Raw genomic sequence first — 25,138 nt, 5'->3', positions numbered from 1 at the left:
AAACAGTAAATATTTTAAGAAGCTGCCTGCAAGCAATCTGCAGGACAAGAGCAATTGTCAAAATTATTTGGTACGTAAATGCTTTGGGTAAGAAAAGAAATAATTCCTATCTCAAGAAGCTGCAAATCAGGCAAGCAGTCAAGACAAAAGACAGGCAAAACACACAAACTTACGTATGATGTTCCCTTTACTGTTCCCTTAACTTCTTTTGTGAACAGAACACAAGAGGTGTGTGAAGACAACTGCGAAACCTTCAGGCAATATATTCCTCAATCTACAGATACTGTATTTAAAGAACAAGAATTGTACTATGAAGAGCAATGTATAGCAGTAAATACATGATATATAGGCCCCTTATTTCTACCATACTGCTCTCTACCACTGAATACTTTGAAAAGACCTTGGCAGATCCCGCAACCTGTTCCCACTTTCTTGTGTCAGAGAATATTTTTCCTATTGCTAATAACTCAACATGAGGAACTCTTCGTTCTTGTTCAGTATAATTCCTTCATCTTCTCCTGGGTCATGTGGGCAGGAGAAAGCAGGAAATGACAAGATACCCTAGACATACTTTGTTGTGCTGTTTCCATCATTATCATAACATATCATCATTCTTCATAGAGCTCCCCTAATTTTTGATAAGATCTTCTCCAGACACCAGTCTCATTCACTAGCCTGAAATTAATCTTACTATTCTATCTCGGTGTCATTCAGTTGGTGTTTTATTTATCCTTCCTAGTAAGTTCTTCTGGTTTCACTTCCATATAAATCAGCAGGCATTATAAAGTGTTGTCAGCATTGTCTTTTGGTAGATACTCAGAATCAAAAATCTCTCTGAAAATGCAAGGTCTAAGCATTATTACTCCACTTGTCATGAACTTCTGTTTCTCATCAGTAAAATAATTTTCTTTGCCGGTAGAGACATGACTGTCATAATCAGCCCCTCCCAGAGAACCTGCAGAGACCACCAATATTCTTTGAGGGCTTTAACAGATAACCTACAGCAAATGAGACTGTGATGGGCTGCCCCTTCTTGTTTAAAAGAGCTTTCTGCTCTTGGTTTAATACTTCAGCAAACGGGTAGTAGAATAGAACATTTTGGTGGGCATCAGTTCACAGATCAACATCTTAGCATGAACATTTTCACATCAGACTTTTTAAGACAATGTGTGTCTGGGAAACTAGGCAGCTGAGAAAGTCACAGAACCTATCTGCTACCCCAGAAAGGCATGCAACTGAACAGAGGGATGAAATGCTGCAAATTGCACCAGAGCTTGTAGGACAAGTGACATACACTTGGGTTTTCTATGTTACATGTGTAGCAAGACTCCTTTCTCCTACAAACTTAATGACACTTCTGTGATATTCAGCCCTGGAGAAGGAGTCATTAATTTAAATAAAATGGCTAAATAAATGTGTGTAAGGGAAATATCAACTACAATCACTAGAAATAAACCCTTCTAAAGAGTCAACCTGGAAGGGAAGACATCTTCCCTCCAGAATAAAAAAAAGCATAAGGAAGAGTTGCTTTTTTTCCCTCCTTAACAGAATTAAGTGTCTTAACAGATGATGCTTAATTGATAAATTTGGACAAGAGATTGGGAAAATTGTTTCTTTAAAATTCTGAATATCTTTCTGCATTTACAAAGCAAATGCATAAATGGAAAGGAGGAAAAACTATTTCAGTACCTGTCAATTCTTTGCATTTGGATTAATTCTGTAAAATACATCTCTATAAATGAGAATGGATTGTTACATCTTTCCTTGGGGTCACGTGAGCCACACCATGCCAAGTTTTTATGCTGGGTCTAAACTTGCAGTTAGCCTTTTCTGTAATGCTGTAGATTAAAACCTCAGTCCCCAACTTGACCAAAATTCTAGCTCCAGCCCCAAGCTTCGTTGCCTAAATAATAAATATATCCTGTTTCATTATTATTTAATAGCTCTTATATCCTGCTTTCTGTTGGTTAATTGATAGGAATAAGTGACAAGAAGTCAATCACTTGGAGTAAGAGCAGCACTAAATTAAAAAAGGAGATGAAATGTTCTTGCTTCAGTATGAGGTACTGTCTGTTATTTTGAAGGTGGCAAAGTTAGCAAAGAAAGTTAATACAAGATGCATACAATATATTAGCTAGATTTACAAGAGCATTTTCTGGAAAGGTGTATGTGTAAGTCTTCCAGTAGAAAGCACTGTTATTAAAACAGCAGCTCAGTACATTCAAACTCTACAAATGTCTAAGTGCGCTAAATGCACTGGGCTGTCTATGTTGTTTTCATATTGGCTGTTCTGTTCAGCATGCAGGCTTAGCACTGTGTGTGTAACAGCTGCTGACTTCAGTGAGGCCTTTAATCCTAAACATGAGTATATCTCTTTCTGTTTTACAATTCCAGAATTTATTTAGTCAGATCTGAGACATGTGCATTACTGGACATGAAAGGAATAATTATAGAGAAAGGAATGAAAAAGTATTTTTCATTTGTATTTTTAGTAAAACAAGACCTGCAGATACACTTTATAACTAGTACTTACACTTATGTTTTCTTGTCTTACTACGGTGTATGGGAACAGAACAACAGAGTGTAACCTGTTCTGTATAAGTCTTCCTTAATTCTGTCATATCTGAACATTTAAGAGTGGAGGAATGGAGGATCAGCAGCCACAGAACCCCTTGTGGCATTGTGACTGCCTCTTCAACCTCCACGCATGGGTAGAGTTGTGGGTTGACGTTGTGACACGGGAGAATGGAGAGACAGTGCTGGAAGCTGGATTAATGTCTGTGCCTCCCATCCACTTTCCCAACAATGTCCCTGCTGTACCGCTGTACTATGTCTTTCAGTATTTTGGGTAGGGAAAGAGGGAGAGCCCTGTGGAGCCTCAGAACTGTGAATCTGGCACAGGGAGATGTGTATGAAGGCACAGATGGGAGGTTCAAGATGGAACTAGAGCTGAGAAGGAGGCTGAGAAGTGAAGGCGTTGAGGAAGAGAAGAAAAAGCCTTTGGACCTGCTAATAAAAAGAAAAATTAAAAAAAGGAGCTGTTTTTACAGTAGTCATAGCCAGGCTGGAGGCAATGGATAACTTCATATACCTTTCCCCACAGCAAATTTCTGTCATCTGAGGTTCCAGATAGTTTGTTTTGATATTGTGAATTATTATTATATGGCTTGACGTTGACCCGCTGGAGTCAGTGAGCACTTCTGCTGACTTTTGTTCTATATATAAACCAGTATTTCTGTTAAGCAGCTAATCCCATACATTCAAAAAATGTGGCATTTGCCTTATCTCATATATGCAGTCCTTGCCTAAGGGGAATCAACATGGTACAGGGGCAACAGCATCAGGTTTGTTTCCATCCTGATTCTGGTGGACTCTGTCACTAGCTTGCAGGACAAGCTTACTTTAATCACACAACATTCAATGTCTTAGTTTCCTCATCTATAGGACTTGGATAATAACTTTCATTTTATATGTAAATAGAAACACTTTGTAAACACTTTAGAGAAACAGATGTTAGTAATTATAACTGAATCAGTTATGCCTCAATCCCAAGGTATTTACTAAGTCTAGGCAAAAACTTTGACTGGATGAATGTGGTCACCAGGCTAGATGGAACACAGAAGTCCATGTGAATGGAACCATTAATTTAATCTATTTACTTTTAATTTTTTTCTTCCTTCATATACAATCGTACACCTGGCATTGTTGTGCTTGAGAAGTCTAGGCTCAGCCATTTAAAGTAGCTATATTGAACTTGTTTAATAAATAGCACACAAGCGTCTTTGCTGTATGCAAGACAAGAAACATCCAACTCCCCTTATGCTATTCCAGTCAGTTTCTTATCTCAGTGTGTTCTCAGCACATGTGCAAGTAATCTGTCTGATTTTATTGGTGAAAACAGTGTTAATAGCCTTCCTTTCTGAAAATAACTCTGAAACTCTGACATCTCCATTAGATTCACATCCATTTTACTGCACTGATGTTCTTCCAACAGCGTGTTATGTTTTCCCTCCTATTGTTCATTTATTGATAATAAAGCAGCCCCAAGAGTCACTTTAGCTGTGTACCGAATTACCTTTAGTTGCATCAACAGTATTATTTAGATCAGAGTAATACTTAATTGTGCAATTTTATTTTTATCAACACTTAAATGATTCTTTAATAGGCAGTTGTTACATCTTCAAAACTTTCTGTCAGTGTTTCTGTCTATGGTCTTTGAGATTCAATTGCCTGACAACCTAATATACCTGGCTGTAGGAAACAGCACTTATTTTCAATGTCGATTAAGAGTAAAAGAATTCTCAGAAAAGAATTGCAAGGAGCACACATCCATTTCTTCCCTTAGCAGTGATTGCTTGAAGCAGTAACAGGGAAAGGGCACCATTTACTATCTTTAAAAACTGCTTACCCATTGCAGGTTTAATTGCAACGATCTTCCGGTAATTGAAACCTTCTCTTATAGCTAATCTAATCTGAATTCAGATAAGTTAGCATAAACTGCTCAGACCAATGTGTAGCTGATACAGAAAAGCACAAACTAATTTTAGGAAAGCAGCTGGCTTCAGTTTTCCCTTAAATGATTATATCTACCATTCACTCTTTAATAAGTATTGTTTTCATAAGTCTTTGCAGTTTAGAATCTCCCCTGCCCCTCAGTTTACACTTTTCTAAAACTCTCAAAAAAACAAAACCAAAAAGATATTCCCCTCCATACTGTCAAGAAGCCATCTGTTACTTACCCATTTCCCAGGATGATGAACACTAGCAAAGAAGGGAGATGCTTTTTAAAGCACATGCTTTTAGCCTGTGAGTATCAAGTTCATCAGTAAATTTTCACCAAGATCTGTCTGCCGTGAAATGCACTGTTATCCCCATTATCAATGGAGAACTGAAGTAAAGGAAAACAATTTACTCCATCTCATACTGAAGGGTTATGATAGAACTAGGACAGAGACTGAATTCCCTGATCTTGGTAGAAGGCTTTAACAACACATCACACAAAACTGCTAACTGAAAAGATATAAATTTGGCAATTGAATTAATAATGCCCCCATCATTATATGAGGAGAAAAAGAACAAGCTGTTTTGCTTTTGTACTACACTTCTTGTTTCACATGTCTTTAAAAGTCTCTCTTAAATGCATATGTTTCGGGGTGTCTGACTGTATTGGGGTTTATTTTTTGGGGGACAGGCAATTTTGGAACACTTGGGGACTGATGGAAGAATGATTTTCAACTCAACAGCTTTAAGAGTCGCAGGTGCCAGTGTGGGTCTGTTTTGCATAGCCTGTTTGCAACTATCACTAAGGGTTTGTAGATCTATTGAAAGGATGGAGCTGGAGAAGTAACATTCAATGGCTGCAAAGCAATTTGTGTTGGGTTATTTGTGGGTAAAAAGAGGCTTCTTTTGTCTAGTGCTGCTAGGACCCTTCATTGGATTCTGGAGGTTTTGACCAATTAAAATAACAAATAGGTAGTCATTTTTTAAAACAAATGGTAAGTCCATAAATGAAACATAACCTGACTGCAAAGCCATTATTTTAGGGAATTAATGTGTTGCCATATTCATTACAGCATACAATATCATCTACATGTTTGTAAATTTCTCTAATTAGTTCATTGGCATGACTGTTCTCCCAGGCAAATATTAAGACTTTGTAAGTACCGTGTTTTTGTCTTAAGTCTTCAAATTATACTCCAGTTTTTAATATTGACCATTAAACTGCTGATGCATTGCCTATGGTAAGAATAAACAAACTTACTGTAAAAAGAACACCAGTTTCTTAAAGGCATTTGGGTATCTGGCAGATTAATAGGATATTATTATCTTAGTGGGGGGCAGTTTAAGTCAACATTTTGTGAAGACTTTTGGGCCAAATTCTCATGTCACTGTTGGCAGGTAGATGAGCACTGTAACACACCTAAGATGAGAACAAACTTATCATTTTTCGGGGGTCTAGATTTTATGTTCTGTAATTTTTGTATCCTTTGAGACGTTCTGATTGTGACAGGGTCACTTGAAGTAGACCTTTTGTCTAGCTCTTAGAAAGATGCAAACAGCTCTCACTGAAAGCTTTTTTGGTGTCTGGGCTTAGCTCTTCTGTGTTTTTCTGACTGTTCTTATTGTGAAGCCTGTTTTTGAGGGTTGTTGAGAAAAGGCACTGACAGCAGCAGATTCTTTCATTGTGTTGGTCTTTCTATCCTCTGACAAGTTGACAGTCAGCAACTGAATATGCAATGGCTATAAATCTTGCGAAATGATTAGCCAAAGGCTATCATAATTCATGTACTTCTAAGGACTGGGAAGTGTTCTACCTAGCTGGGGTGCCTTTCCAGATTCAATTCAAGTTGCTCTTTGAGTTAGCCTAACTGAAATGGAACTACCACTTTGCAAATGAAGAAACCCCCAAAACTAGTATGTGTCATTTTTTTATGTTTGAAAGCCTATAGTTACCAAAAGCTTAACTTTGAAGATCACAAAGGATCAGAATATATAAACATCAACTTTATAACAAATGTTATTTATGTTATTAATAAAAATGTAGAAAAAAGTGAACCACAACTCTTGTATTCCCTATTGCTTTCTGCTCAATATAAATACATTTTTTCTTGTCTTTGTAAAGCCAGCAGATGATTAAAAAGCTGCAGCAAGTTTCTTTTCTTTCCCACTACAATGGAGCAGTTAGCAACAGGTGACTATAGTCAAATGACTGTAGTTTTCCTTAGCTTGGACTTGACAGTTGGAAAGAAAAGCAGTAGGTAACTTTTAAAAGCCACGTGTAATACTGTACAGCTTTGGTACTTTAACTCTTTGCTTTTTCAATTCGACTTATAAGGTATTTAAAAGATTTTACTGGTGCTCATTGCCATGAGACTAAGCAAACCGAAAATTTCTATGCAGAATCAACACTTAATGCTTTAGTGTTACACTGCAACAGGGCCAAGTTAATACTTCTGGCTTCTGCATCCAAAAATCATAACACCAAAAAAGTGTAGAATTAGACTCTTTAAACCATATTTTTATCTCCCCTGCACTTCCCTGAAAGCAAAGGGAATGCAAAGCAAGCACTTCCCTGAATTATTGTGTGAGAATTCTCCTGTGCTTTCTTCATAGACACGGGGTAATTTGGGAAAAGCAAGGGAAGGCAACTGGAACTTCAGTTGAGCTAATCTGCAGCCACGCTATTGAATAGTTACATTAACAACTGATGTGTTCACTGAAATTCTGACATACATCTTTCTGATCACATTTGGAGTGAGAAGGGCCTCTGATTGCCTTTTTTATTTCTTCCCCAATCAAATGTATGCTAGAAACTTATGTTAGGAAAATATTTTAAAAATTGAGTGAAACCTTTGAATGAAAACACACAAAATGGACCAAAATTATATGATTTGAAGATCACTTTGCCAGGCTATTTGTCACTTTCACATAAATTTTCATCTGATGAATCCTTGGGGAAGGCAAAGAGATACAAGCTCAGCACAGTGAGAGCTCTGATAGTCCTGTAGTCATTCAGTGCACTGCCCCACGAGAGTGTCGTGACCTGAGATCAGAAGTGTCATTTAAAATCATCAGGCACAGGTATGTGAGTGTCACTAGGCCAGATCCACTTCAGGAATCATTTTACTGCAGTCAGTGAACAGACAGGGATGGTGAATGTTGATAATTAATTGTAGTTTACACTTCAATGCAATTAACACTTTTTCATGTGAATGAGTAGCATTTTTAATGTGAAGAGTTCCTGTGTAATCCCATTTTTATTTCATACTTACTGCCATATGCTGTATATTTTGCTCCTTTAAATAGTGTTAATATTCTCTTTGACTGCATTATATACAATAGTGCATCTGTCTTTTGATTTATAAAATATGCTTATGAGACTAAAAGCATGTATGGTATTAAAATACATTAGACTAATAGAGCCACTGTCAATTAAAAGACTCCTCCAAAAATGCAGTTTATGGGCTTGACAAAGTCTCTTCAAAAAGATCAGCCCTTGAAGCTTCTGGGGGAACAAACTGGGGCTTTCTTAGTCAGCGGGGAGCTGAACTCTGAGCTCTCACTGCTCAGCACAATTCACAGCTGCCTAAATAGCTTTATAATTCAAGAATTTCATCTCACCTGAAGCGTCAAAGTAGAATACAAATACAGAAGTGACCTTTAATCAGTAACCCAAACCATAAAACTCATGTATTTGGAAACAATCTCGAAGCAAGCGCAAGCATCCCTGTGAGTGATTCCCACCACAGCAAGCAAGTAAGCACATCCTGTACTACATGAAGAGACACCTGATTTAGCTCAGCTTGAATGCATTGCAGGGTGGAGATGCATCTCCAAAAGGAACATTTGTGGTTTTCTTTGCCAAATAATTGTATGAAGAAAACACTCTTGGCTCCTGATGTTATTATTTGTCCATCAAAAATACCCAAAATCCTAATTTGCACATATTTCCAGCAAAAATACGTGTTTACCATAAAGTATATTTTCCTGGAAGCCATTTCCTCACAATAAAAAGCAAAAACTTTAGCAATATTAGGGTGTTTGTCATTGCTCTAAAATTCACTTAGCTCTGAGGTGGGTTTTATTGATTTTCATTTGAACAAAAGATATTTTTTAAAATAAATTTTTATGAAGAAGAAAGCAAATTCTTCTAATGAAAAGATCAAAAAAGATCCCATTCAACTAATGTAACACAAACTAATTCAAAATTATAATAGTAAGAGAAGAGAAAATGTTCTATTCATTTTTCAGACACAGTTCTCATAAACCAGATATACACAAAATAATCCTTTGTAGCTGTTGCTTAAAGATACCTCTGGCTCCAAAAAATCTCTGTATACTGGACCAAAGCATGCACACAGTGTCTGGTAGCTTTATCACACTTAAAAAAGAAAGAAAACTACAGAAGGATGTGCAATGTAGTATGACTAGGAGAAAAGAGATTTTTAGATCTTCCTACATTTTCTCTGTAAGGCTGTGTTGGTGGTGTTCATATTAATTTAATTTTGTTACTATGTTTCCTCAGTAAATATTCAGTCCTGCTGTAACAGATGATTTGGGATTGTGTTGGCAGAAGCTTCAGCTTTCATTTTTACATTCTGCTGTTGGTCATTTCAGGCAGCATTCAAGGAATGTGCATATTAGAAGAAAAGGCACTTCAAGCACATAGCTGCTTTTGCTTCTCGCTACTGTATGAGGGATGCCTTCATTTACATCGCTGGAATGTAGAACTAGTTTCAGAAGAGTAAGATGAGGCCCATGAGGCCAAGTCCTTGCAGGCTCACAGCCGCATCTAGTTATTCATCAATGCCAGTGGGTTCTGTATGCCCAGAGAGGCTCAGAGAGGACACACTTCCACTGTGTAGACCTGGGTAAAAGACAGCTAAACAGGAAGAGGCGTATTGTGCCAGTAAGGGTACAGTAAATAAAAAGAGCTGATCACATCTCCATTCGGACAATTCTAAATGGCTACTATGTTCATCAAGCATCTTTTGGGTAGCAGCTACTGTTGTTTAAAGAAAGGAAGCCTGTACGCCACAAGAGCCACTGCTGATTGCCACACTACTAAGAACAAATAAAGCCTGTCTACTGGCTACAAGTGTCAGAAATGCTTGCTGAGCACAAGTGCTGTGAGCAAGATCCAGAGTCACAAAACTGTGCTTGAGAAAGTATACACAGCCTGAGCACAGGTTAATGTCAACGTTCGGGTGAATTAGAAGACAGGATATTTGCCCAAGAGAAAACCCTGGCATTTCTGAATTTTTGTCTTGAACCAGAACAAAAAGGCAGCATTTCTAAACTTGCTACTAAATTCCCCCAGAACCTGAGGAGAAAAGATTTTGAACAATTCAACATAATAATACAATCTATTAAAAAAAAAGATAATTCAAATAATAAACTAAGGTTTTTTTTAATGTATCAACAATTTGAAAGTAATTACTAGAACTGGGCTGTGCAAGGTAATTCTGAGAAGAGGAGAGTAGAAATATATCTGAGTAATATATAAATTATTGAGACTCAAAATAAAGCCTCAATACCTACAGCTGTTTTCCTTCCACTAGAAGCAGTAACAAAGCAGAACTCATCTTTGCCTTATGACATTTCTTTTAATGTCAGTTAAATGGAGGAGACTCCGAAGTTTCTCAGTGGAGTTTCTTCTGCCAAAACACTCACACACAATCCTCATAAAAATCAGTATTAAAGAGTGAGGAACCAATCATAAAAGATCCTACAAAAACCATGGATGCCCATTCCTCATTTTATTGCATGGTAAACTGCTGATAGAGTTTCTCAGCAGGAATCATCAATATAGCCCCAAGAGAACAAATGACATCTTTGTGACTGGCTATTTATCTCTATCTCACTTATGTCAGGAAAATTTGTACTAAAAGCATAACAAATGATTCTGGAATTTGTAATATCTAATTCATGTGATATAACTAACTGCTCAGTGATATATTAATGCCAATCTCAGTTAAACTGGTCTAATTTTGTTTCAGTTGCTACCAGAAATGAATGTTACCCTTATAAACTGTATCATTTTGAATGCATTGAGTATAATGCAATACAATGTTATCTTCCAAAACCAATTTAGGATGGTTGTAGTAGATATACATGTTAGTATGTTAACCTGCACCAGCCCATTAGCCAGTGAGGAATTAAACCACTAAGATTAACAAAAGCAGATTTTAAAAGCTTTTTTCTTCAGCTATATCAGTGTACGAACAGAGGATGAATCTGCAAACCTTTTTTTAAGTGGGGACAGTTGCTAATACAATGCAGTGAAATACAGAACATTGCAGTCTGAGAAAAAAGGAGAGGGAAAAGGGTCAAAGCAAATTTCATTGGACAAGAATAAGCAGCAAAAGGCCTGAAACAACCATATTCTTGCTGGACCTCTTACGTCATTCTGGTTCATATGTGTTTACAGACTTGCATCATAAATTGAATAAAGAACACACATTTGGAAGAGTAAACTTACTTTCTGAGGGAAGGGAGAGGGAAATGCATTGTGTGCAAGGGAAATGCATGTAGGTAAGGAATGAGGAACACCTGTGGAGAAGAAAGCGGGAGCCGTGAAGAACTCAAAGGCTTAAAAAGAGACTGTAAGACATGTAGCATGAAAGAGGGGAAAAAAAAAATCTTAGGGGGACAGGACAGGCCAAAGACTGAGAATGAAGGACATGGTTTAGAAGAAGGAGAAATGGAGTGCAGCCAAAGGCTACTTTGGTCATATGAAAAAGACAATGAAAATAGGTGGCAAATAGGATGAATGAAATTTTAAAAAGTATTAACATTCAAAGGATCCCATGATAGGTTTTTAATCAAGATTCTCATAGAGAGCATGGCTCTGGCTGCAAGTGTAAGCTGCAGACTATCTGCAGGATGCCCTGTTGTGGTAACTGTCCTCTTAAAAGGCACTCTTCAGCAGCCTTTCTGCGTTCTGGTTTAGAATTACCATTTTAAAAAAAAATAATAATTTCCCAGTCTTGAGGTCACTAAATTACAGGTGTAAATGAAGAAAAAGGTTATCTCCTTTATGAGATTTAGAAGCTGTGAGCCAGTTTCTGCAAGATTTTGGATTTGCTCCGGCTTGCAGACAGATGGAAACTATTAAACAGCAGTGTTAATTTTGAAAACAGGACTTAGACATTTTTAAGCTTTTAAGCAAATTTAAATAATAATACTGAGGGATATGAATTTTTCTTGCATGTCTTGGGCAGGCATTACTTCTGAGCCTTATTTAATGCTGCAAATACATGCACGACATTTCAAAACTGACCATTTAGCTGAAAGACCAAGTTAAACACACATATCCAAGACAGTGTGACACAGTGACTGGTTTAAGTCTGGATAAACCAAGTGCTGTCAAGATTTTCTGGAGGGTATAAAGAAAATTTCAGCTCTTATTTAACCTTAAAACCCTTTCCATCCCTTTCACAAAACTAGACAGATTTCCTGAGTAATTGTGCCACAGTTTTCTAGGGCTCATGGGGATTGCTGACATATAGTAAACTCACTATAGCTTGTAGGATAAAAGAAACCGACCACCTCTGAAAAAGGTCAGTCCCTATTTCACTATATGAAAGAAGATAAACTGGTTGCAGGTAGAACACTGAGATATGAAAATCATGTTTTAGAATCCTTGTCTTAACAAGAATATGCCCAAAAGCAACACCCAAACTCATGGTGATTTCAGGAGTGATGATATCACTTCATAAACACTCTCTGCATTCTGCAGCCTTAGTTTCCCTGCAGTTACCATCTCTACTTTCTTAAGAAACAATCTCCAAGGCTTTTTTTCATAACTCATTTGCATGGTTGCTGGCCCAATATGTTACCAGCCCATGTGTACATTTCCTCAAATTTTAGTTTGTGAATGATTACTTGCTGAACAGGGTTTCGCAGGTTGTTGATCACTGTGCAAATATTTACAATCGGTGAGACCATACAAATACAAAGAATTGCCACAATTTATTAAGCAAAATTAAGTGACTTCTAGAATCAGATCAAGCTCATTTTCCTCTATGAACATGATGTGGCAATAAGCATTTCCCCTGCCCAGCCAACTGCAGAGAAGCTGATTTTGTTTTCCATTTTATATTACATTTCAGGGAGCACATCGTGACTTGGTGTCTGTCATAGATTGTGCTATATGTTTACTTCATGAAGGTCACGCAGAGTAAGAGTCAAGTAGCTATGTCGTTGCTCCAGCAAAATCATCAGGGTAGGCAAAGGAAACCCTCACTGTCCCCCAATCAAACTTACACTTTTGCAGACACGTCCCCTCAGACCATAGGTTTGCCACTAAACTTTGCACATCAGTCTTGGACGTTTCCATTCACAGTTCACATTCATGAAGCAGAATTACTTAGAAAAGCTCCAATTTCCCCAATTTAAAATGGGAGGGAAAAGTGTATGGCGCTGCCAGGCAGAAGACTGTATCTTCGTTTTGGTGGAGGTTTCAGACTCTTTAGAGAGCCTGTGGTTGTGGCTGTCACTCTCTGCCACACTCAGAGGCTTTTTTTATTGTCCCTGTCAGTTAGCAGCCCAAGGTTACTGCCAGCTCTCTGTCAGTGCTTTGATTTTTGTCAGCTATGGCCAGGTCCTTTTAGTTATCTGCTATCTTTTCAGCTTTGTTCAGCCTGAGCTCTACTTGTCTACTAATTAGCTCTTTGGAGATTTCCCTTTTAAAACTCACTATCACAGAGGACAGGAACCGTTCAAAAGTTTTGTGCTTCATAGAAATTCCATATTCATCCACATCCCATACAGCCATCTTTTTAAAATTAAAAGTGGCAGGTCAGGCCAATTTAAGGTATATAAGCAGCACAGCCTATAAAAAGATACCTTTAGGTTCTTGATCAGGTATGTAGATGAATGACAGAAAAAGAAAAAAGGTTTCCACTGAAAGGACAAAGGTGTACAAATAAAAAAGAAACTACCATTCTGTGTAACATATTCTCATTTTCTTTATCTTCTGGTGTGCAAATATTGTGCTAGCTGAATATAAAAGTAGCACAACTTTAGGGTACAAAAAAAAACCACACTGTAACAACATCAAGAGTGGTCTTACATCAAGGAGGGCCCTGAGGATGTCTTTGTTGTCAACTTCAGAAGAAAAGAGAGGAACAGAAGAGGAAACTGGCAGAAGGAATAGATGCCAAAGAGAACTCAAAGGATTAGGTCTGGGTGAGGTGATCGGTATTCGAAAACAGTCTGCCTTCTGGCTCTGATCTAAGGGAATAGGCTGGCAGCAAAGCCAGAGGGCATAACAGCACAAACACACCTTCAGCACACTGCTGGAGGCTTGCCTCAGTGCCTTAAAAATTGTAGTAGCAATTAGAAATAAATGTATATAGCAGCAATAGGCAAAAGTGCTCTATTTATGAATAAAAGTCCTCTTTTTACATAATACTTAGTCTACTTGTATCTTTTTTCCTTCTTTTTTGCCACTTAGTACGTTTTTCTTGTGGTATCTCATCGATGCTCTAAGTTGTGCCTGCATTGCACTTACATAGTGTTAATGCCTGGAAGATGAAAGTAAAAACCTTTGAATATATTAATGCTATAACACAGATGTCTTACTTTTTATACTCCTTTTTTAGAAATATGGTGTGGTTAATAATGATGCAGATTGTGCTGGATGGATGAGCAGATGAAACAGGGGAATACAGATTAAATAAAAATTTCTTCAAAGCTTACGTTTGCTTCATAATTTAACTTCTGTACTTGTCATGATAGTAGTAGCTAGGTGCAACCATGCATAATCACATTGTTCTAAAATATCCTGGCGAAACAGAACAAACCTAATCTAAACAGCACTGCCACACTTGTTCAGATAGCTGGGAAAAAAAGTAATTAGGAAATGTCAGCTCGGCTCCATGGTTGATGACAACTAGAATTCTATAGTTACAATAAAAAGTACACAGTTTTACAGTTGAGAACCAAACATTTCTTACTTGAAGGCAAGGCTGCAAAGAGACCATGGAATAAACTGTCCAGATGTCCTTTTTCTGATACAGCATCTGATGCAGTTTGTGCTTAGTTTCTTATTTTTCTGCTCTCATATTTGTCTTATGCATTGGACACCAGAAAGAAATAGAGATTTTGCAGCTTTTGATTTGCTGATGGGAAAGCTCCCTTCCCAGGTCGCTGCTAACCTGGGTGGTGTTTGGCCACCATGTGGTAACTGCCTCCTCAGAGCGTATGAGCGCTGTTCTTTTCTTCACAGCTTAAGTTTTCAATGACTCCGGTATTACAAGGAGATACTGGTATAGAGGATCTAATTCTCTGAACTCACCATGTACATGGGGTCCTTTGCCTCTGATGTCCGGTCAGACTGACAGAATGACAAACATTTAGTTCTTAACTGTTGTTTACATCATTGGATGTTTTCAGCCTCTCTTAAAACTGCCTCATAACTACTATGGTTGAAAGATCTGGAAGCTTTACACATTTTTTCTATTTCTTGCAGGTTGAAAATTTCAGACATATTCTATTGTAATATTATATTATTACAATAGGTGTCAGCATTAGGGTCAGTCCTGTTTCATATCTTTATCGATGATCTGGACATGGGGCTTGAGTGCACCCTCAGTAAGTTTGCAGACGACACCAAGTTAGGCAGGGGTGCTGATCTGCTGGAGGGGTCTGGGCAGGCCGGATCCATGGGCCCAGGCCAGTTGTATGAGATTTTAACAAGGAGAAGTTCCCAGTCCTGCACTGGGGTCACATCAGCCCCATGCAGCACTACAGGCTGGGGCAGAGCAGCTGGAAAGCTGCCTGGGGGGAAAGGGCCTGGGGGTGCTGGTGGGCAGCCGGCTGGGCATGAGCCAGCACCGTGCCCAGGTGGCCAACAGCATCCTGGCTTGCATCTGAAATAGTGTGGCCAACAGGACAAGGCAAATGATCGTCCCCCTGTACTTGGCACTGGTGAGGCTACACCTCAAATCCTGTGTTGTTTTGGGCTCCTCACTACACGAAAGACATTTTGGCACTGGAGCGTGTCCAGAGATGGGCAGCGGGGCTGGGGAAGGGTCAGGAGCACAAGTCTTATAAGCAGTGGCTGATGGAACTGGGGTTGTTTAGCCTGGAGAAAAGGAGGCTCAAGGGGGACCCTATTGCTCTCTACAACTACCTGAAAGGAGGTTGTAGACAGGTGAGGGTAAGTCTCCTCACCCAGATAAAAAGTGATAGGACAAGAAGAAATGGCCTCAAGTTGCACCAGGGGAGGTTTCAACTGGCTATTACGGAAAATTTATTCACCAAAAGGGTTGTCAAGCATTGGAACAGGCTGCCCAGGGAGATGGTAGAATCATTATCCCTGGAGGTATTTAAAAGACATGTAGATGTGGCACTTAGGGACATGGTTTAGTGGTGAACTTGGCTGTCCTGGATTAACAGTTGGTCTTGATGATCTTAAAAGTCTTTTCCAACCTAAATATTTGTTATCTGGGAGAAGAAACCTACCCACACATGCCTACAACCTCCTGTCAGGTAGGTGTAGAGAGCAGTAAGGTCCCCTCCTGAGTCTCCTCCTCTCCAGGCTAAAGAACCACAAGTAAAAGGATGTTGCAGACATCATCTACCTTGAATTTCTGCTAACTTCAAATTGCTATACCTGAGCATGCTGAACACATGGATATTTATCTTGAGGAGTCCTCTTAGCATACTTGGCTGGCAGCATTAATATTCTTTTACAGAAAATTTAACCTATATTGTATCTTTCAGCCATCCACTTTACTCTGTAGTGTGGGGATTAGAGTAAGTAATTGTTTGCTTAATACAAAATTGTCTGGTTGCAAGGCAGTCTGTGTGAGGCAGCCAATTTAAGACATTATTTCCTCAATCGCAGACATCTATTACTGAGCTCATCTCAGTACCATCCTGTATAAATGAACTGCTCTATGCAAATGTATTTTGTCAGTTTTTTCACCAGCTGTCATGCTGCTTACCCAACTCAAGGGCTGTGTCTCTTCACTGAGTTTTTCCACTTGCTTATACTGAAAGCATTTAATGCATCAGTTGAATCATTTCATCTAGTTCTAGTACTACATGTCTGACAGATATTACAGTCCTTGAAGTACCTCTCAGTAATCTTTTAACAGTTTTGTTCCAAGGTGTATATTTTACTTTGACTGATTTTATTTCTTCTTCTGTGTTTATTTTATGGATTGTTTATCCTATCATAATGACTGAGGCAACACATACCCTGCAGTTGAACACTGATTCAGCTGGTCAAAAACAGCATGAGGATTCATACAATATTAAAATTATCAGTGCATTTGCAGCATGCTTGAGAATTTCCTGAGAAATGCCTCATTGGCTGGGCACTTGGAGATTGGCTCTACTGGACAGTAACAGAAAGAAGAGGGGCCCCCGAGAGAAACAGTCACAAGAAGCACATCACTGTCACCATCAAAACAATCAGTTCATGCAGAAACCTGCTCCTAGGAAAGGAGAATGCCAACAGTGGGAGAAGATCTCTGGCCTTACTGATTTAAAAAGGTACTCCCTTCTCCTCTAAAAAGTCAGTCCCTTACCACTATCCTGAGACCGTCTAAAGATCAAGACTAGTAAAAGAAAGAATACGATGGAATTCAATTACCTGAAACTGGTGTCAGAAATTAGAATTAACTTGTGGACAAAACACTGATGGGTGCATTATACTGCTTGTTTTCCATATCTATCCTACCCTCCCTGAGCAGGGATGTATTTCTGCAGAGAACAGCAGCTCCTGAGGATAGGCTGCGCGTTATGGCTATAGGAAGAACTACAGGCTTGTACCTCCTAGTGAAAGTTCAAGAAATCTGTGAGTTCAGCAGAATCATACCTTTTGTTGAAATAAAAAGTTGCTAACACTCTTGGCCATAAAGAGAAATTCCAGAATATGATCTTAGTTAAATAAAATCACTGACACCAGCCTAAGTTTGCAAAGAACTGTGTTAATACTTGCATGCAAGAAAACCTGATTTATTAATCTCATTACTGTTTTAAACGGCAAGCAAACCCCATCCCAGCAGGAGAACAGAACTAGCCCTCAAGAAGAGAGGAGACCCAAACTACTACTCCTGTTACTTCTAAAGAACAAGGCCACTCTTTTGGGGATGAGGAGATCTCTCTGGCTATTACTCCAAAAGCTTACCTTCACCCTGAGTGTGTGTGTACTAAGGGCCACAGGGTCAGGAAAGGGAAGCACCACGTCACAGGGCTGGAACTGGGGCCCTTCTCATATTGCAAGGCAGGTACAGCTCCACCTTGATTTACACCAGCCTCGTTACTGTGAAGGCAATAGCACCAGAGCCCAGGTACCAACCCAATGGAGTTATCTAGCAGAAGGGCAGGTGGAAGCTGTGCCAGGGAGAAGAGATGATGCCTTCATTTGCCGTCACTTACTTGAGTGAAATGGCAACATTTTTTTATGGGCATGAAACCCACATTTGAAAACAATTTAAAATATTAAATAAAACATATCCCTATTAATGTGTTTCTTTTCCTCTGTGGGCAAACATCTGTTTTGCTGCATGAAGACAGTAAGAAAAACAGCAAAGCTCCCATAGACAAAATTTCATGTTGTTGTTCTACCTGTCATATTTGAAGGGCAATATGGGCCATTTACTGGGAATAGGAATAGCTCTCTAGGGGAAGGACAGGCAGACGGGGTCATGCTAACTCTAAACTCACTTCCTTGCCAAGAACTTCATTAAAGAGAACGGAGTATTTCTTCAGGGCTTTAACAAATACTGAAATCCCTAAAATCCATTTTTGAGGGATGTAACTATTAACATCCTTACTTTACAGAGAGGCAAACCCAAGACAAATACTGACTAAACACTTGTTAGTGACCTTCATTTTAGGTCCCTTGCATTTTGCATGTCCAGGTCTGTGTTTCCTCCTGCTGTTCTCCTCCTGCTCCTCCTTCTTCACCTAAAAGATGCTGGGCTCCCACAGCTGCAGGTAACAAGAGTTGTACCAATGCTTGGCGTCACAGATAAACTCAAATGATTTCAGGTAGAAGTTCAAGTGTTAAAAGTTTCAGTGCAAAAAGCTGGACTCTCAGCATCTTACCTAGGTCTTCAAGTATTGACTTCCTCTAGCTCAGCACTCCTGCACCAGAAATTCACAGTACTGCCACCATGTATCTATGTGAGTGCAAAACACCTTTTATAGAAGAGGCCAAAGGGCAAACAGCCACTGCATAAATACCTTGAAAGTCAGTCTCTGAAGTGATAAATGGTTATGGGGACAACTACAGTCTTTCAAATAGACAACAGCTTACTTTGCTCATTCTCTGAGCTGATCAGACATGGATCACTCCAAACTGAAATCCTGCAGCCATGACTAGTGCTTTGATGAACCCAAGAGCAACAAGCCCTGCAGTAAGGACCAGCATTCAGTAACGTTATTTGGCTTCAGCTGCCCTAACTGCAGGCAGAGCCTCTTCTCACCCTGTTGCAAAGACTTCGTAAACATATCCTAAACAACAGCTTTACTCTCTTGGAAACAAAGAAATACAATGTTACAGAAGTCTCACCTTCCTCCTCTCACGGTTGGTTTCACACATTTTTGCTCCATACCTAACCATTTTAATGTCCTTTTTTTCCTCTCTAAAAATTAGTATTTAATTTTTTCAGAGCGTGAAGCTGCTCTGCCAGGTGAAGAGTGCTGTGGAGACAAGGCACAGCAGGAGTTTAGGAAGCTTGGGGGTTTTCCATGTCATCATTTTTTTCTGGGCTCTGAGTGCAGCAAAATAATTAAGATTCATGTAATTAATAAAATTGGAAATCTGTGTAACTTCTGACTCTCTATATGCAATGAATGGTATGTTAAAAATAGTGATTCACCTGGTTTGTACTGTTAAGATGAAGTGACATGCTTTGCTGTTTTTGAGCAGTTGAAAGAAGTCCCTCAGTAAATACAGTGTATCTACTTGACTGGGTTTTTATTTCCCAAGTCATCCAAACCTCACTCACATGGCACTACATAGCAGGTAGTATTTTCATGATTTTGTCTTTGCTAATTTGGTAAATAAGGAAGGGAGTCTCTCTGTATTTTTTAAATAGCAGCAAGAATTTAAAAGCTTAACGCTGGCCTTGACCAGTCCCTGCGTCAAGACTAAATGATGCAACATAACTTAAATCTGAGGTCCCCACATCTGCTTCCTTCTAGACCTGCTTTAAAATTCATTTGTGCTTTAACATTTACAGAAAGCTCCAAAGACAACTGTGAGTTTAGTGGAGACTTGCAGTTAGTTTTAGCAGTTGCCTACATATGCACATGGGTGCTTTGCAGATCTTGTTGTCCCATGCTTGCCACCTTGGTCTTTTCTTCTTTCTGTCTTTTATGTCTTCCCTCACAGATCCCCGAAGAGCTGGGGAGAAGCCCAGCTGTTCCAGCCGAGCCCAGTGATTTCATAAGGATTTCATTCGAGCAGAGAAGTCCACCTCTGCAAAAGTGTAAGATAGCACATAAACCACCTGAATGCTGTTCTCTTTCACTTCAGCAATGCAGAAAGCATTAAAATGAATGCAATTATTTCTACTGAAACTCCTGTGCCTGTGGTATTTGCAATGGAACGGAGATTAGAACTTTTAGATCCAGTTGTTTTCTTCAATCTTTTAGCAATTCCTGTGTTCTATAAGGGATCTGACAGATCATTAACAAATACTACCCTGTTTTATAACAAGTGAACTACAGTTTAACTTTTGTCCTGATGGGACAAAAATCCTAGTGGTATCTGACAAAGTCAGGAAGGGTAACATAGATGGGTATATAGAAGGGTTTGAATTCCAGAGGAAATGAGAAGTGGAAAACAAGAAAACAGGTGATAATCCCAAGCTAAATGCAAATAATTAATGGAAGCTGCTAGGAGGGAAAAGAAAGGAGCAAGTAAAGAAGTGAAGAAGTGAAACATAAGAACATCCATCTGATTTAGTTTAGGTATGCTATACTGGTCTAAAAAAGGAATGAGCTTGTTCTCAGCCCTGTGGGACTGATGCATTTGCCTGTCAGCTTGCTGCAGGTGAGCAGAAGGGCTGCAGGTGGTCAGGGCTGTTGGCAGTATGTGACAGCGTTCCGCCTCCAACCTCTGCCTGTGCAGTGTGAAGAAACACACCAAGCCCAACATCTACAGCTTGGGTGATGTTTTACACCCTGACACACAGGTGGTCACAAAAACATTTACACCATCCTGAAAGTCACTCTTACTCCAGGAATAATAAACTAAGAAATTGTCAGTGGTGTTCTATGTGGCAGGAGACAGAAGAAAGATAGTCTTTTAATACTTATAGGTAAAAAGTCACAAGGCCTCATGATACAACAGATCAGAATAGAATAGGAAGGGATGTCCAAAATGCAGGACTGATATGTATCACATTGATTCACAGCCAGAGGTATCATTTGAGATTAAATAAGATGCCAACCACTAGAGTCAGCTCTCTGCAAGCTCCCATTTGAGTAGACAATCAATCAGCTACCTTATGACAGTCACCAAATATTGTAACGCTGGGAAGAACTGGAGTCACCACAATTCTTACATTGCCAGGCATTCTCTTCAGCTCACATCAGAAATCAATCTGACACAACAATTTGTTATTAGAAATATATTGAATATGGACCATCACTGGAACAGGATCATAACAAGCCATTTTTGGTTCATGGATAGGTGGGGCTTTCACATGTTTTCCCTCTTGCCTCATCCCCGAGCTAGTCTGCATTACAGCCTTTTGCCAGCACAGATATATCAGGGAGCAGTGTGGTGAGGTACAAGCTCTGATTAAAGCAGGAGATACTTTGGCAGCAGAGGTCATTTGTGTAGCCATAATCTATTCTAACAAAAATTTGCTTTTATCATCCAGGAATACAGTGTTAAAACAAAGGGGTGATTTTTGGTTGGGTATTTTTTTGGCTGTTTTATAGAAATAGTATCCTTATTTAGAATACTTTCAATATAGGCATGAATTTTCCCTAGCATAGAAGCAGCCTGGAAGATAGTATAAAGCAGCAGATTTTTTTTGTGTGTGTGTGTGTATTCCTTCCATACAAAGCACCTTTTGTGCTGTTCTGAACTGCCTTGAAGGAGACAATTCTCACTGCCCAAATCTAATCACCAAGTTGAGGTGCTTTCAGCCTGGAGAGTAGGCAAGCACCTGAGTTAGGCACCTTTCTGATGAATGGGCCATTTTACTTGTACTCATTTAAAGTACTTCTGTATTTTATAATCTGTTTCACCCAGCTGTTGCCACATGCTAAGTGAACATTATATATGCATTAGTGCATTCTTGGAGGAAAGAAGGAACACATCTTTACTAACAAACACCACAGTTTTACCACAGTCCAACATCATGCAGTGGTTCCCTTACCAAATCCCAGAATGTATAAACAGGTGCAGTGTCCAAAGCCACATTTTCAGCATCTCATCATGATTTATTCCCAGCTTCACAAATTACTGCAGTTTTTTAAATGGCACCAGAAATAATTTCCTGCCATGTTTGTGATTTGACATACCTATCATACACTTCTAGACCAATGGGTAAATGGGATGTAATACACAGCCTAATTCTAATTCAGAGTTAAATGCTGTCCATCCTATGGCTCTACCACAGAACTTTTAGATGCATGTTATAAGAGGAAGAGGACACAACGTTTCTGGCAATTAGAAAAGCATGCAGGGATTTACATGTGTGGCTGCATCAGATAACAAACCCCTTCCAGATTAGGCAAGTAAGTGGGGTATAATCAGACTATGTATAGTTTTGTCAATGTTCAAGGAATATACAAACTAATAATCAACATGACATTTGATTCTTCCTGTACCAGTTCTCAGTAGTTCCTTAATCCTCACCCTACTCAGGAAGAAAAGGGATTTTTGAAAGAGGAAAGGGTCAAATTGTTTTTCAAATTAGAAAAAAGAGAACCTAAACATTTTCAAATTAATCTAGAAAATGGTTCACCTTGCATGGATTCCATCTGCATGTCCTTCTGGTGACACAGGTGTATATTCCTGGGCATACTAACAACATGCTGAAGAAGGTAGAGGAGCTCTCATGACTCCAATTCATAGAATACAGAGATTTCATATCTTCCATATTCAGTTCTCGTGGATTACAACTTTTAAAGCATTTTTGACTCCCAAACAATGTAGTGGAATACGAGAAGGGTGAAAAGTATAATTAATACCAAGTAGGACATGTAAAAACGCAACTTCCCTGTGCCAGAGAAGCAATGAGTTTCTACCTGGTCCCTTTTGGGCTAAGCTGTTTGATCAGCTTCCCTCAGTCTCTGTGGATGTCCTTATACTAGTCTAATTGAAGGACCCCTGTTCTCTTTTTATTTTTGCTCTATGAAAAATGCATTTGAGATGTCTTATAATGAACTTTGATATGGTGAAATGATAATAATGTCCTAATTATATATAAAAATGTAATTACACTTGCTACTATTATAGAAAAACTCCCTTTATAATGAAGTGTTATGTTAGAAAAAAAGATTTCATTATAGGCGGATTCCTTTACTTGTTAATTTGGCCTGCGATTCATCGCTTTAATATTAAAAAAAAATTCTCTCTAAGTTACTTTTGATGTTTCTCATTTATGGTTCATTTCTCTGCTCTGGCACCTTAAGATGCCAAAAATTACAAACTTATTTAAGATATACTTAAAAATGCACTAGTTCTTTAAAAGGAAGATGGGAAAAAAAGAAGTAAGAGTCCTTTTTCTGATAAAAATATTTTAAAATGTAACACAGAATCAGGTTAAATACTATGGCTGTGTTCTTCCTGACCAATTGCCTTTGCTGTTAAAACTTTTTTCCTCAGCGTATTAATAAAGAAAGGTAGTACTGAATACCTAAAATTGTTCATGAGGAAGAATAGTACTAAAAATAGACCATTCAGAAAGAACAGATCAACGAAAGAAACATCCAGTCACTTCTGAAGGTTGTAATAATGGGACAGTCCTGAGCAAAATCTGAACAAAAGAAAAGACAAGGAGATAGAATGCACAAAACATGATCTCATGTCTAATTATCAAAACTGATAGGAGTTCAGAATACAAATATTCTCCCTCCTTTACCCTGAAAAAAGTGCTTTATGTGTTTTTATGAGCCAGCAAGTTTTCCTCTGCATTATAAGGAGTTTGTAACTAATACCCTGTTTAAAAGCCAGAGTGGGGAGTTGATGGTAAGGCAGTGATTTACTAGTAACTGCAAAAGATAAAAGTAATTTTCTGGAACAGGAAATAGCATTTCCCAACCCAAAACATAACATGGTTATCAGGTGATAAAATGTCTAACCAATTCACTACACAGTCACTGTGAAGAGACATCCCCTAAGATTTTTTAAATTGGAAAAAAGAGGATTCTTAATAAAGCATACATCCCAGCTTATATCGTCTTCCCAAGTGCAGAGTTCAGTTTACTTTTGCATGGAAGCCTCCTGCACCTGTCCATTTGCTGTTTCCTGCGCTTTGTTATATTCAAGGTGGCCTCACTAAAAAAGCCTCTTCCCCAGTAGCCAGCAGCTCTCAGGGCTCCAGCCCTTGTGGGGTGGGTAATGGATATACCTTGTTACAGTGCCTTATAGAAGTAAACAAAGTGTGAGGAAGAGGTCCATGTACCTGAAAGCTTCTCTGTACTGGAGACTTAATTGAAGATACCCACTTCTTCCTACAAGCTGTGCTTCATTTCTGTCTTTAGATCACCACAGCTGTAACACCTCTGATGACAAAATTTATTTTTCCATGCATAACACATTCTGTATGATGCTTACACTGCACCATGCTCTCCACTCTTACTCCTTTGACAGATACTTGTGTGGAAATAGCTTTCTGCTCTCTTTGTAGTTCACATTTGTATATGCCTGCTAGCCTGCATACAAAGATAGAAAGATTCTGAAGGTCCATCTTTGTAGGCTCAGTAGTATCTTGCAATATTTTCCTTGTTTCACACTCTTGCAAAGCCACACAAGGCAAGACTCTCAGTCCTGTGAAGTTTCTCACAGAGAACATCTAGGTACCAGGAGGTTTGGACCACATAACTTTCCTTGCTTCATTTTGCTTATTTGAATAAAGACAGATCCAGGAGCACTTACTGTTTAACAAATATGATAAAAAAAGTGAATTTCAACATAAATATTCTAACTTAATTGAGACCGCATCTGTCCAACTCCATGATTTTACCTGCATTGGTCAGGAATTCTGGGTATTATTTTCCTGGCCCACAATATAGGTAGTGTCTATTAAAGTAATCTGCAATTACTAATATCTTGTAGTGATAGAATTTGGTCTGACATTTTATTCTTACTCTCTGTATAGCCTAGATCTGTCTAGTCCAAATAATTGGGATAAAATTTCAATATTTGCCTCTCTGACATTAAGAAAGTAAAAAAAAATTTTAAAAAATTAAAAAAAGAGGGTTAGGTTGGGAGAGAACAGATCAGAAGTTTGGAGTACTCACCAAACTAAAAACTGGACATTATACTTAAGAAGTTTCTAGCTGTTTCACCCTGTCAGATTTGAGAAGCTCCCACCAAAAAAAAAGGATAGTGGGAAAAGCTTCAATAAAAAGACATTCTTGACTTAAGTATGGAACAGGCATTTGCTAAAGCAATGTTCATGGGGACAGGGCCAGTCTTACACTG

The sequence above is a fragment of the Falco rusticolus genome, chromosome 1, assembly GCF_015220075.1.
Source record: "Falco rusticolus isolate bFalRus1 chromosome 1, bFalRus1.pri, whole genome shotgun sequence".
Classification (NCBI taxonomy): Eukaryota; Metazoa; Chordata; class Aves; order Falconiformes; family Falconidae; genus Falco; species Falco rusticolus.
This window is presented reverse-complemented; position numbering follows the sequence as displayed.